The sequence below is a fragment of the Bombina bombina genome, chromosome 6 (assembly GCF_027579735.1).
Source record: "Bombina bombina isolate aBomBom1 chromosome 6, aBomBom1.pri, whole genome shotgun sequence".
NCBI lineage: Eukaryota > Metazoa > Chordata > Amphibia > Anura > Bombinatoridae > Bombina > Bombina bombina.
In genome coordinates, this window is record NC_069504.1 from 1,041,323,122 (window position 1) to 1,041,337,780 (window position 14,659).

The 14,659-nt window shown below is 39.4% G+C and overlaps 1 protein-coding gene across 1 annotated transcript in view; it reads right to left on the reverse strand.

Annotated features, from left to right (window-relative positions):
• LOC128664108 (potassium voltage-gated channel subfamily KQT member 1-like) overlaps positions 1 to 14,659 on the reverse strand; it is a 327,070-nt gene that overhangs the window by 121,163 nt on the left and 191,248 nt on the right. The gene's annotated exons all lie outside the window — the stretch shown is intronic.

The window sequence follows — 14,659 nt, forward strand, 5'->3', positions numbered from 1 at the left end:
ACCCCTGTATTATATTTATTAACCCCTAATCTGCCCCCCTCAAAGTCGCCTCCATCTGACTACACTTATTAACCCCTAATCTGCCGAGCGGACCTGAGCGCTACTATAATAAAGTTATTAACCCCTAATCCGCCTTACTAACCCTATAATAAATAGTATTAACCCCTAATCTGCCCTCCCTAACATCGCCGACACCTAACTTCAATTATTAACCCCTAATCTGCCGACTGGAGCTCACCGCTACTCTAATAAATGTATTAACCCCTAAAGCTAAGTCTAACCCTAACACTAACACCCCCCTAAGTTAAATATAATTTACATCTAACGAAATTAATTAACTCTTATTAAATAAATTATTCCTATTTAAAGATAAATACTTACCTGTAAAATAAATCCTAATATAGCTACAATATAAATTATAATTATATTATAGCTATTTTAGGATTTATATTTATTTTACAGGTAGCTTTGTATTTATTTTAACCAGGTACAATAGCTATTAAATAGTTAAGAACTATTTAATAGCTAAAATAGTTAAAATAATTACAAAATTACCTGTAAAATAAATACTAACCTAAGTTACAATTAAACCTAACACTACACTATCAATAAATTAATTAAATAAACTACCTACAATTACCTACAATTAACCTAACACTACACTATCAATAAATTAATTAAATACAATTCCTACAAATAAATACAATTAAATAAACTAGCTAAAGTACAAAAAATAAAAAAGAACTAAGTTACAAAAAATAAAAAAAATATTTACAAACATAAGAAAAATATTACAACAATTTTAAACTAATTACACCTACTCTAAGCCCCCTAATAAAATAACAAAGCCCCCCAAAATAAAAAAATGCCCTACCCTATTCTAAATTACTAAAGTTCAAAGCTCTTTAACCTTACCAGCCCTGAACAGGGCCCTTTGCGGGGCATGCCCCAAGAAGTTCAGCTCTTTTGCCTGTAAAAAAAAACATACAATACCCCCCCCAACATTACAACCCACCACCCACATACCCCTAATCTAACCCAAACCCCCCTTAAATAAACCTAACACTAAGCCCCTGAAGATCTTCCTACCTTATCTTCACCCTGCCAGGTTCACCGATCCGTCCTGAAGAGCTCCTCTGATGTCCTGATCCAAGCCCAAGCGGGGGGCTGAAGAGGACCATGATCCGGCTGAAGTCTTCATCCAAGCGGGAGCTGAAGAGGTCCATGATCCGGATGAAGTCTTCATCCAACTGGGAGCTGAACAGGTCCATGATCCGGATGAAGTCTTCTATCAACTGCATCTTCAATTTTCTTTCTTCCGGATCCATCTTGCAGACCTCCGACGCGGAACATCCTCTTCTCCCGACGACTACTAGCCGAATGACGGTTCCTTTAAGGGACGTCATCCAAGATGGCGTCCCTCGAATTCCGATTGGCTGATAGGATTCTATCAGCCAATCGGAATTAAGGTAGGAATATTCTGATTGGCTGATGGAATCAGCCAATCAGAATCAAGTTCAATCCGATTGGCTGATCCAATCAGCCAATCAGATTGAGCTCGCATTCTATTGGCTGTTCCGATCAGATTGAGCTCGCATTCTATTGGCTGTTCCGATCAGCCAATAGAATGCGAGCTCAATCTGATTGGCTGATTGGATCAGCCAATCGGATTGAACTTGATTCTGATTGGCTGATTCCATCAGCCAATCAGAATATTCCTACCTTAATTCCGATTGGCTGATAGAATCCTATCAGCCAATCGGAATTCGAGGGACGCCATCTTGGATGACGTCCCTTAAAGGAACCGTCATTCGGCTAGTAGGCGTCGGGAGAAGAGGATGTTCCGCGTCGGAGGTCTGCAAGATGGATCCGGAAGAAAGAAGATTGAAGATGCAGTTGATAGAAGACTTCATCCGGATCATGGACCTCTTCAGCTCCCGCTTGGATGAAGACTTCATCCGGATCATGGACCTCTTCAGCTCCCGCTTGGATGAAGACTTCAGCCGGATCATGGACCTCTTCAGCCCCCCGCTTGGGCTTGGATCAGGACATCGGAGGAGCTCTTCAGGACGGATCGGTGAACCTGGCAGGGTGAAGATAAGGTAGGAAGATCTTCAGGGGCTTAGTGTTAGGTTTATTTAAGGGGGGTTTGGGTTAGATTAGGGGTATGTGGGTGGTGGGTTGTAATGTTGGGGGGGGGTATTGTATGTTTTTTTTACAGGCAAAAGAGCTGAACTTCTTGGGGCATGCCACGCAAAGGGCCCTGTTCAGGGCTGGTAAGGTTAAAGAGCTTTGAACTTTAGTAATTTAGAATAGGGTAGGGCATTTTTTTATTTTGGGGGGCTTTGTTATTTTATTAGGGGGCTTAGAGTAGGTGTAATTAGTTTAAAATTGTTGTAATATTTTTCTTATGTTTGTAAATATTAGTTCTTTTTTATTTTTTGTACTTTAGCTAGTTTATTTAATTGTATTTATTTGTAGGAATTGTATTTAATTAATTTATTGATAGTGTAGTGTTAGGTTAATTGTAGGTAATTGTAGGTAGTTTATTTAATTAATTTATTGATAGTGTAGTGTTAGGTTTAATTGTAACTTAGGTTAGTATTTATTTTACAGGTAATTTTGTAATTATTTTAACTATTTTAGCTATTAAATAGTTCTTAACTATTTAATAGCTATTGTACCTGGTTAAAATAAATACAAAGTTACCTGTAAAATAAATATAAATCCTAAAATAGCTATAATATAATTATTATTTATATTGTAGCTATATTAGGATTTATTTTACAGGTAAGTATTTATCTTTAAATAGGAATAATTTATTTAATAAGAGTTAATTAATTTCGTTAGATGTAAATTATATTTAACTTAGGGGGGTGTTAGTGTTAGGGTTAGACTTAGCTTTAGGGGTTAATACATTTATTAGAATAGCGGTGAGCTCCAGTCGGCAGATTAGGGGTTAATAATTGAAGTTAGGTGTCGGCGATGTTAGGGAGGGCAGATTAGGGGTTAATACTATTTATTATAGGGTTAGTGAGGCGGATTAGGGGTTAATAACTTTATTATAGTAGCGCTCAGGTCCGCTCGGCAGATTAGGGGTTAATAAGTGTAGGCAGGTGGAGGCGACGTTGTGGGGGCAGATTAGGGGTTAATAAATATAATATAGGGGTCGGCGATGTTAGGAAAGCAGATTAGGGGTACATAGGGATAATGTAAGTAGCGGCGTTTTACGGAGCGGCAGATTAGGGGTTAATAATAATATGCAGGGGTCAGCGATAGCGGGGACGGCAGATTAGGGGTTAATAAGTGTAAGGTTAGGGGTGTTTAGACTCGGGGTACATGTTAGAGTGTTAAGTGCAGACGTAGGAAGGGTTACCGCATAGCAAACAATGGGGCTGCGTTAGGAGCTGAACGCGGCTTTTTTGCAGGTGTTTGGGTTTTTTTCAGCTCAAACAGCCCCATTGTTTTCTATGGGGGAATCGTGCACGAGCACGTTTTTGAGGCTGGCCGCTTGCGTAAGCAACTCTGGTATCGAGAGTTGAAGCTGCGTTAAATATGCTCTACGCTCCTTTTTTGGAGCCTAACGCAGCCATTCTGTGGACTCTCAATACCAGAGTTATTTTTATGGTGCGGCCAGAAAAAAGCCGGCGTTAGTTTTTCGGGTCGTTACCGACAAAACTCCAAATCTAGCGGATAGAATACTAAAGACATCTATGTGCTCCTGAGCTTTATTCTTCAACAAAGGATAATAAGATAAAGAAGCAATTTTTATTATAAAAGTAAATTATTTAATATTGTATGCTCTATCTGAATCATTAAAGGTTAGTTTTGACTTTACTGTCCCTTTAAAAGGACACTAAATTAATTTCATGTCCCTCCCTCTAATCATGGGGGCTGTCATTATGAAACCTAGGTTACACTGCAGGTATCTGCAAAAACATCAGCACTGGAAAAGTGAGAGGCAGATTTCAACATGGCGGCACCCATTTCTAGCGGGAGATGGGTCATAACCTCAATACTTTGCTTTGTAAATATATATCGGGAAGGTTTACAAGTTGTTTTCGCTATAGTGAAAACTGCTAGGAATTAAATCTTTGCACTAGTCAGGTTGCGCTGGTATTACAAGTTGAAAGTAAACAGTTTTTTCTCCAGCGATAACCCGACTTGCACAAAGAGTCAAATATCGTGATCATGCATTCCTCAATAGAAGTCAATGGAGAAAAAAACACCCCACTCTTGCGCAAACACCTTAACATATTCTCAATAGCGCTAACCCTACATGAAATTATGAATATTTCAGTTTCCAATGTTCTTTACATAATGGAATATGTTCTATTTATTCATAATTAAATATTTCTATGTATATATGATGTTTTTTTAAACAAATATATATTTATACATATATACACAAATATATATATACCTGTATATAGATTATTATATTTAGGTATAGATATATACAGATATATATATGAATATCTATTTATAAATAATACATAGAACATATTCTGCTAGGTACAGAACATTGGAATGTGAAATATTTACAGTAAATACATAGTTAAAACCTTTATTAAATATGAATATTGCATAAATATGTTTTTACATGTCTTCACGTACTTAACGGGAAATGGTTCCAATGCACTTCACTTATATATCTGTCTATATATGTATACATATATATTAATGTGTTAATATGTGTATATATGTCTGTAAATACATATATACACACATATAAATACATTAATACATATGTACACACATATAAACTGTATATACAGTATATACTGTATACATATATATATATATATACTGTATATATATATATATATATATATATATATATATATATATATATATATATATATATATATACATATACACACACATACATTTTTAGCAATCTATATGTATGTATCGCTATGTTAAAGCTCTTTGCTGACTTTTTTTTCTAACACCCAAGATCTCATATTTTTGAGCCCTTATAACTTTTGTGTGCAATATTTTATAAAAAATAATTTTTATTAGACAGTGTATTTATAAGTGTAAGTGTACTTTGTTATGTATTTTGGATGTGTTTTGTGACACTTTTTAGTTTCGGTAAACAGTTAACCACAGCTCTGAGATTGCAGTAATGATTTTAGCGCAATCGCGCTCCACTTGTAATTTAGCCCTTAGAGTTTAATATCCCTTTAAGAAAATATACTATGAAATTATTTTACCCTCACCCAGATTTTCCTTGTCAAATCTTCAGATTAGGGTGGTTACCCCCCTTTTTTTAATGTTGAAGATTTTTAATGAAATATAGAAGTGTTCACTTCCTACTAGCAATGTTGTTATTATTGTGCAAAAAATGTTATTATTGCATGTATAGGTTTTAATAATAATAAAAACAAGAGTGAGACTTGCTGATAAATCAGCTTCTATTTCTCAAAGCAGCAACACATTATTGGTGGAAAAGTGGGATATACTTACTCATGCACTCTGCAAAGTAGTAATAGTAGTAGTAGACTTCTTTGAGTGTTTCAACATACTCCAATAAGTCAATGTCTTATTTCCCCCCAAAATATTAGCCATAGTGAAAACAATTACAAAGCAGAACAAAGTTATTTATTTATAGAGGTTAAGGAACAACAAAGTTTAGTTTAATTAATCGCATATGCTTACTCCTAATGGTTCTGTATTTTACCATTTTACTAATCCATTATATCCACAGTGGAGACCAGTGCTTTTTGGAATAGGCTTTCTTTGTAGTAATTTATCAAAATATTTATGAGAATAAAAAAACAAAATGTATGCTTATCTGATAAATAAAAAAATTTCTTGATGGTGAGAGTCCACAAGGTCATCATATGTGGGATTATGCTCCAGTCCACAAAGAGGAGGCAGACCTCTACAAAATACCATCCCTCTCATTTTCCCAGATTCCCTCAGTCATACATATAGCCAAGCAGAGGAGAAAAAAAAAATAGAAAAGCATGAAAGTACAAAGCAGGGTGAATGAAGTGCAAAACAAATATGGCAGCCATCTGTACAGAATAGCAATGGTGGGGCTCATGGGCTCTCGCATCATGAAAGAAATGAATGTATCAGGTAGGCATACATTTCATTTTCTTTCATAAGATGGTGAGAGTCTATGAGAACATCACATGTGAGATCTTTTACCCAAGAAGTGAACTCCACAAGACCACCATGAAATAGGGGGGGCAATACAGGTAAGGCATAGTTGGCAATGCAGTCTGCAGTACTTTCCTTTCAAAAGCAGCCTTTGAAGTTGAATACACGTTAAAATGGTAGAACTAAGTAAAAGTGTGCAAAGAAGAATAAGTAGCCGTAATACATATTAGGTCTATAGAAGCCTCATTATGGAAGACCCAGAAAGTGGCAACTGCTCTGGTGGGATGAGCAGTAATCCTCGGAAGGGGAGTTTCCCCACGACTAAGTATGTCTTAAGAATGAAGTCCTTAAGACAAATGGCTAAAGTAACTGCTGTAGCTTTGTGACCCTTACAAGGTCCAGAGAAATGGACAAACAAGGAGGAAGGCGGTCAGAAGTATTATGCAGCTTCAGCCTAGAACTTAAGAGCCCTAACATAATCAAGGTTGTGAAGAAGTCACTCCTTAGAATTCTTAGGAGCCAGGCACAAGGAAGGATTACAATTTCCTGATTAATATTATCTGGAGATACCACCTTCTGAAGAAAAAAAAAATGAGTAGTGCTGCCTTATCTTGATGAAAAATCAAGAAAGAAGCTTAAGAGAAACCAGAAAGCGTTGAATTATTCTGGCTAAAGAAATGGCTAAAAGGAAACAAAAATTCCAGGACAAAGGCTTAAAGTCCAACCCATGAGCGGGTTCAAAAGTACCTTCAAAGCCAAAAAATTGTGATACAGATATGGCCGAGATCTAACCTTTAAGAGAACTGGTTGAACACTTTTCTCCAAATCTTTCTGTAGAAACTCAAGAAAGAAAAACCAACAGTATACTTTTTTTTAGCACACAAGGCCAAAAAGGTTCCCCATACCTTATGATAAATATACCTAGTAACAGGCTTTCTAGCTTGATTTATGGTATCAATTACCTTATCTGACAAACCTCTGTTAGACAAAATTAGGCGTTCAATCACCAGGCCATCAAAGCCTGAGTTCTGAGATCCTGATGAAAGAACGGACCTTGTGAGAGAAGGTCTTTTCTGAGAGGCAGGTTCGGGCAAGGGAATATTTAGATCAAGTCCATGCACCAAGTCCTGCAAGCTTGTTCTTGCTTGGATAGCAGCACAAACAGAAGAATGATGTAGTTTGACTCTGAACAACTATGGAACCACTAGTGCATCTACTAGTTCTGCTTGAGGATGCTGAGACTAAGGACTTTAATGTAGTTGCTAATATCCTCAGAAGATTGATAAGAAACCATCTGAGAAAGAGAATCACAACAGAAGAAAGCCACAGCGGCCTCTCAGGTGATTGCTACTGTAGGTCTAAGCGGAACAATTTCCTAAGCAAGGACTCAGATTTGCGGTCCATTGGATCCCTAAATGAAAAACTATCTTCCATAGGAATAGTAGTGTGGAAATAGCTCCATCAACCTTAGGGACAACTTCCCAGGGTGTTAAATTTTTCTCTGAAAGTGGAAACATTCTTTTGAACCTGTTAGAAGGTGCAAAAAGAACGCATGGTTTCTTCCATTCTTTGGCTATATATTCTGTAACCAAGTCTGATGCTTCAAAGGCCTTAGGACATTTGGGCGGAGCTTTAAAAACTTGATTCAACTTATTTACAGGCTTGGGGCCCTCTGGATTCAGCTCTAATAATTCTAAGGTATTAAAAACCTCCTGAAGCAGGAAGCGGATATTCAGCTCTCTGTTCTTGTTTAACTTTAAAAATAATTTAAGCTTACTTGTTGCCGTAACTGGTGGGAAGGATGGGAGGGCTCTGGTAACTGTTGACTAATGCCGCTAGTACTACCCCAATTTAGGGTTCTATATTAATAGATTACCTAAGTATTAGCTACCTTTTAATATTTAACTTACCACTGTAGTTCTACTACCTCCCACCACAAAAATCCCCCCTAAAGAATCGCAGGAACTTTGTAACATTGTAACCTGTTTAAAGTACAATAATAAGTTACCATAACAGGGATGTCAGGGATGTGTTTTTAAAATTTTCTTCGGCAGGCCAGCACAATACTCCCTATTATTCTGCTGCTGTCTTTTACTTATTTTGTGAACTTATTAAAAGCTAAGATTTAATGATAATTCTTTCTCTATGTGCTATTAAGAGCATTCTTTTTTGTGCCTATCAACTATAGGTTTATTCTATGTATATTGTACATTAATGCTCAACTGCACACTTCAGACTGTTTACCTCTTAATAATATATACAACGCCAGCCTGAAGATAAAAAACTTTTGCTATTTAAATTTAAAAGGACCAATTTTCTCGTTCTTCTTGAATGGTCCACTTTAAAAATCTAAAGGTGGAATCAGTCTCTGGCTCATTTATTGGATCAAGGTCTTTAGAGGAGATTTCACCTTCAGGACCCTCAGAGAGAATAAACTGAGACAGAGCTTTGTAAGGTTGGTGATAACTGAGCCTGGGGAATAGAACCCTGCGTGGTACAGGTGGTGTGAGGTAAATCTTCGTTTACGCTTACTTGGTTTGGTAATAGCCGCTAAAAACGTTATCATAGTCTTTTGAAGACTTGTTTTAAACTCTGGAGAAAAGTCAGTGGAATCCCCCTGAGCCTAATAAATAGGCATGGGCACTAAATGTCTGCCAGATGTCATACCGACAGGATTATGGGTTGCGAATTGGAGACTGGTTAATTTGGTCCACTGGAACAGTTTTTGCATAATAAACAGGGATAATGGACTGCAGAGTGTTCTTGGGCTGCAGTATGTTCCCTAGGGATCTCTACCAATGGGTCAGTTATATTAGATGGGGGTACAGATAAATTGTATGTAAATGGAAATAAAGATATATTCCAAGGCTTTAAATAACAAGTGTATTTACCGAAAATACAACAAACAGCCTATATTGACACCTCAGAGCTGCAGAAGACAGAAAAAAGAAATATGATTAACCCTCTGAAAAAATTCACCAACTCACTCCCTCAGCAGCCTATGAGGGTAGTTACCCCCTCCTGGGTAAAGAAAGTGTTAAAAACTGGAACTGATAGCTTGAAATGCCTGCAGAGTGCCAATAGGGGAGGCAGAGCTTAACTCCGGAACGAGATGCAGGCCAAAGCCTGTGAGTAAAACACAAGAAAACATATTTTACATATAAAAGTGAATAAAAGTTCCTCTTTTGACTCCCCTTCTGTCCTTCACCCTAACGGCATCCACAGTGAGCTGAACTGCTAACTGCATAAGGCAGTTAACAGTTTTCTTAGAGACAGTGAAGCTTTTTTGATTTGAGAGGAAAAAAGGTAAAGTAAAAACCATACTAAGAGCTGCTGAGGGGGAAACAAAGCAATGGAATAAGAGAAATTTTAACTCTGTATTCTGAAATATTTTGTGTTAAACAAATAGGTAAAGCGCTATTTATAAACTACCTATATATGGAGTGTACTAGGGATAGTTCCTGTGCTGTGTTAAGGGTCTGAGTCTCTTACCTTGATCTGCAGCCTCCTCCACTGTATCTTAACAGCTTGCTGAGGCCTTTCTCCTCTCAGAATGCTGATCCAGTAGAGAGCCAACCCTGTGCAAGTAAATATACTACATAGGATACTTGTGGATATAACAGCAACCCCTCAGATGGTACTCCTGCTTCACTTGGAGAAATTATCCTGAAGTCTTCTGGTAATGCTTGTTGTCTGAGCCAAGATGGAAGAGGAGTACTGGGTCTCAAGTCAGGTATGAGCTCCCAATAAATGATTAGATAGAAAATAAAACAATCTTGATTGCAGAACACCTCACTTAACATCTATCCTCGGAGGACAAGAGCAAACTGGGTGGGGAGAGGAGGTGGGAGGGATTAAAGCCCTTGTGCGGGTTCTTGACCTCCTCCTAGTGGCAGGAAATATATCCCACATGTTATGGACACCTATGGAATATCATCATATTCTGAAAGAAAAGGCTAAGACAGCTATCACTGGAAAAAACTGAGACAGATATCACTGGAAAAAACTGAGACAGCTATCATTGGAAAAGGCTGAGATGGCTATCACTGGTACAGGCTGAGATGGCTATCACTGGCACAGGCTGAGATGGCTATCACTGGCACAGGCTGAGATGGCTATCACTGGAACAGGCTGAGATGGTTATCACTGGAACAGGCTGAGACGGCTATCACTGGCACAGACTGAGATAGCTATCACTGGCACAGACTGAGACAGCTATCAGTGGCACAGACTGAGACAGCTATCACTGGCACATATTGAGACAGTATAGAGAAGAGAAAGGGAGCCTCCTAGTGTAGCCAATATAACTGGAACAGGCTGAGAAAGCTATCACTGGAACAGACTGAGACAGCTATCACTGGCACAGACTGAGACAGCTATCACTGGAACAGGCTGATACAGCTATCACTGGAACAGGCTGAGACAGCTATCACTGGAAAATACTGAGATGGCTCTCACTGGAACAAGCTGGCATGCCTATCACTGGAACAGGCAGAGACAGCTACCACTGGAACAGGCTGAGATGGCTATCACTGGAACAAGCTGAGACATGAGACTGGAAAAAGCTTACTGTAAGTCAGTCATATCCACTTCCAGGAATCCAGCTATCACTGGAAAGACAGCTATCACTGGAAAGAGCTGAGACAGCTATCACTGGAAAAAGCTGAGACAGCTATCACTGGAAAAAGCTGAGACAGCTATCACTGGAAAAGGCTGAGATGGCTATCACTGGAACAAGCTGAGACAGCTATCATTGAAACAGACTGAGACGGCTATCACTGGAACAAGCTGAGAAGGCTATCACTGGAACAGGCTGACATGGCTATCACTGGAACAGGCTGAGAGGGCTATCACTGGAACAGGCTGAGAGGGCTATCACTGGAACATGCTGAGACAGCTATTACTGGAACAGACTAAGGCAGATAGATACCTCTGGAACAGGCTATGGTAGCTATCACTGGAAAAGGCTGAGGCAGCTATCACTATCACAGACTGAGGCAGCTATCACTGGCACAGACTGAGGCAGCTATCACTGGCACAGACTGAGACAGCTATCAGTGGCACAGACTGAGACAGCTATCAGTGGCACAGACTGAGACAGCTATCACTGGCACAGACTGAGACAGCTATCACTGGCACAGACTAAGACAGCTATCACTGGCACAGACTGAGACAGCTATCAGTGGCACAGACTGAGACAGCTATCACTGGCACAGACTGAGACAGCTATCAGTGGCACAGACTGAGACAGCTATCAGTGGCACAGACTGAGACAGCTATCACTGGCACAGACTGAGGCAGCTATCACTAGTACAGACTGAGACAGCTATCAGTGGCACAGACTGAGACAGCTATCACTGGCACAGACTGAGACAGCTTATCACTGGCACAAACTGAGGCAGCTATCACTGGCACAGACTGAGGCAGCTATCACTAGTACAGACTGAGACAGCTATCAGTGGCACAGACTGAGACAGCTATCACTGGCACAGACTGAGGCAGCTATCACTGGCACAGACTGAGGCAGCTATCACTAGTACAGACTGAGACAGCTATCAGTGGCACAGACTGAGACAGCTATCACTGGCACAGACTGAGACAGCTTATCACTGGCACAAACTGAGGCAGCTATCACTGGCACAGACTGAGACAGCTATCAGTGGCGCACTCTGAGACAGCTATCAGTGGCACAGACTGAGACAGCTATCACTGGCACAGACTGAGGCAGCTATCACTGGCACAGACTGAGGCAGCTATCACTGGTACAGACTGAGACAGCTATCAGTGGCACAGACTGAGACAGCTATCACTGGCACAGACTGAGACAGCTATCACTGGAACAGGCTGATACAGCTATCACTGGCACAGACTGAGACAGCTATTACTGGTACAGACTGAGGCAGCTATCACTGGCACAAACTGAGACAGCTATCACTGGTACAGACTGAGGCAGCTATCACTGGCACAAACTGAGACAGCTATCACTGGTACGGACTGAGACAGCTATCAGTGGTGCACTCTGAGACAGCTATCAGTGGTGCACTCTGAGACAGCTATCAGTGGTGCACTCTGAGACAGCTATCAGTGGTGCACTCTGAGACAGCTATCAGTGGTACACTCTGAGACAGCTATCAGTGGTGCACTCTGAGACAGCTATCAGTGGTGCACTCTGAGACAGCTATCAGTGGTGCACTCTGAGACAGCTATCACTGGAAAGTACTAACAGGTAGATTACGAGTTGTGCGTTCATGTTTTAATGCTGAAAAATTTGTGATTTTTAGCGTTAAAACAGCAACACAGCCGTTACAAGTCTTGTCAGTATAGCTGTACCGCAAGCCTTTTAGCCTGTAACGCAACACACTCAAAAAAGGGAATAATTTTTATTATTTTGGATAATTTCATTTATTATTTTTGTAATGGTAGTTTTTTTTATTTTTTAGTAATTTTAGCGTTTTTTATTTTTTGTATTGTTAGGTTTTAGTGTAAGGCAGCTTAGGTTTTATTTCACAGGTAAATGTGTATTTATTTTAACTAGGTAGTTAGTAAATAGTTAATAACTGTTTACTAACTAGTCTACCTAGTTAAAATAAATACAAACTTACCTGTGAAATAAAAGTAAAACCTAAGCTAGCTACAATATAACTATTAGTTATACTGTAGCTAGCTTAGGTTTTTGTGAGAGCTGCTTAAATCATATTGGCTGATTTGAAAAGCCAATAGGATTTTAGCATCCCATTCCCATATTCCTATTGGCTGATTCAAAATTGTCAGCCAATAGGAATGCAATGGTACCCCAGTAAAGGGGTACCTTGTATTTAAATCCTCAGTGTACGGCGGACGATCGCATGAAGAGGATCTCCACGTCCAATCGATGGACCTCCGATTGGACCTCTGCCTCCCCTCATCGACCGATACGCCTCCGCAGGAATGAAGTAGATGCTGGTCCTGCGATGGATGAAGACAGAGCCGCCTGGATGAAGATGGAGCCGCCGGGATGAAGATCGTTCAAATGGGACTTCAGCAACTGTGAGTACCTAAAGAGGGGTTAGTGTTAGGTTTTTTTGGGTGTTTTTTTTTTATTAGGGGTTGGGCATTTCTTAAAAGAGGTGAATGCCCCTTTAAGGGCAGGAAAAAGAGCTGAATGCCCTTTTAAGGGCAATGCCCATACAAATGCCCTTTTCAGGGCAATGGGTAGATTAGTTTTTTTAGCTAGGTTTTTTATTTTGTGGGTTGGGGGGGGGTGGGGGTTTGTAATGTTAGTGGGTTTTTGTAATTTTTTTTAGAAAAAGAGCTGATTTCTTTAGGGCAATGCCCTACAAAAGGCCCTTTTAAGGGCCCACAAAAGGCCCTTTTAAGGGCCCTTGGTAGTTTATTATAGAATAGGGTTTTTTATTTTGGGGTGTTTTTTTTTTTAACAGGGTATTAGAATAGGAATACTTTTTATTATTTTGGATAATTTTGTTTGTTCTTTTTTGTAATGGTAGGTTTTTTTATTTTTTGTCATTTTAGTGTTTTTAATTTTTTGTAATAATAGATTTTAGTGTAAGGCAACTTAGGTTTTATTTCACAAGTAAGTTTGTATTTATTTTAACTAGGTAGTTAATAACTATTTACTAAATAGTCTACCTAGTTAAAATAAATACAAACTTACCTGTGAAATAAAACCTAAGCTAGCTACAATATAGCTAATAGTTATATTGTAGCTAGCTTAGGTTTTATTTCACAGGTAAGTTTGTATTTAGTTTTAAATAGGTATTATTTAGTTAATAATTGTAACTTTAATTTAGCTCTATTTTAATTATGTTATGTTAGGGGGTGTTAGGTTTAGGGTTACGGTTAGGTTTAGGGGTTAATAGTTTAATTTAGATTGTTGCGATGTGGGGGGCTGGTGGTTTAGTGGTTAATAGGTTTATTTAGTGGTAGTGATGTGGGAGGCCAGAGGTTTAGGGGTTAATAGCTTTATTTAGTGGCAGCGATGTTGGGGTGCAGGGGATTAGGGGTTAAACATTATGTAGGTGTCGGTGATGTCGGGGGCGGCAGATTAGGGGTGTTTAGTCGTGGGGTTTATGTTAGGGTGTTAGGTTTAAACGTAACATTTTTTCAATGGGGCTGCATTACGGATCTTTCCATTCCACGATCGCAGGTGTTAGTTTTTTTTCTGACACTCTCTACCTATTGATGTCTATGGGGAAAGCGTGCACGAGCACATCAAAGCAGGCTGAGACGGCTATCACTGGAACAGGCTGAGACAGCCATCACTGGAGAATACTGAGACAGCTATTACTGGAACAGGCTGAGACTGCTATCACTGGAACAGGCTGAGATGGCTATCTCTGGATTAAGCTGAGATGGCTATCACTGGAACAGGCTGAGACGGCTATCACTGGAACAGGCTGAGATGGCTATCACTTGAACAGGCTGAGACTGCTATCACTGGAACAGGCTGAGATGGCTATCACTGGATTAGGCTGAGATGGATATCACTGGAACAGGCTGAGACGGCTATCACTGGAACAGGCTGAGATGGCTATCACTTGAACAGGCT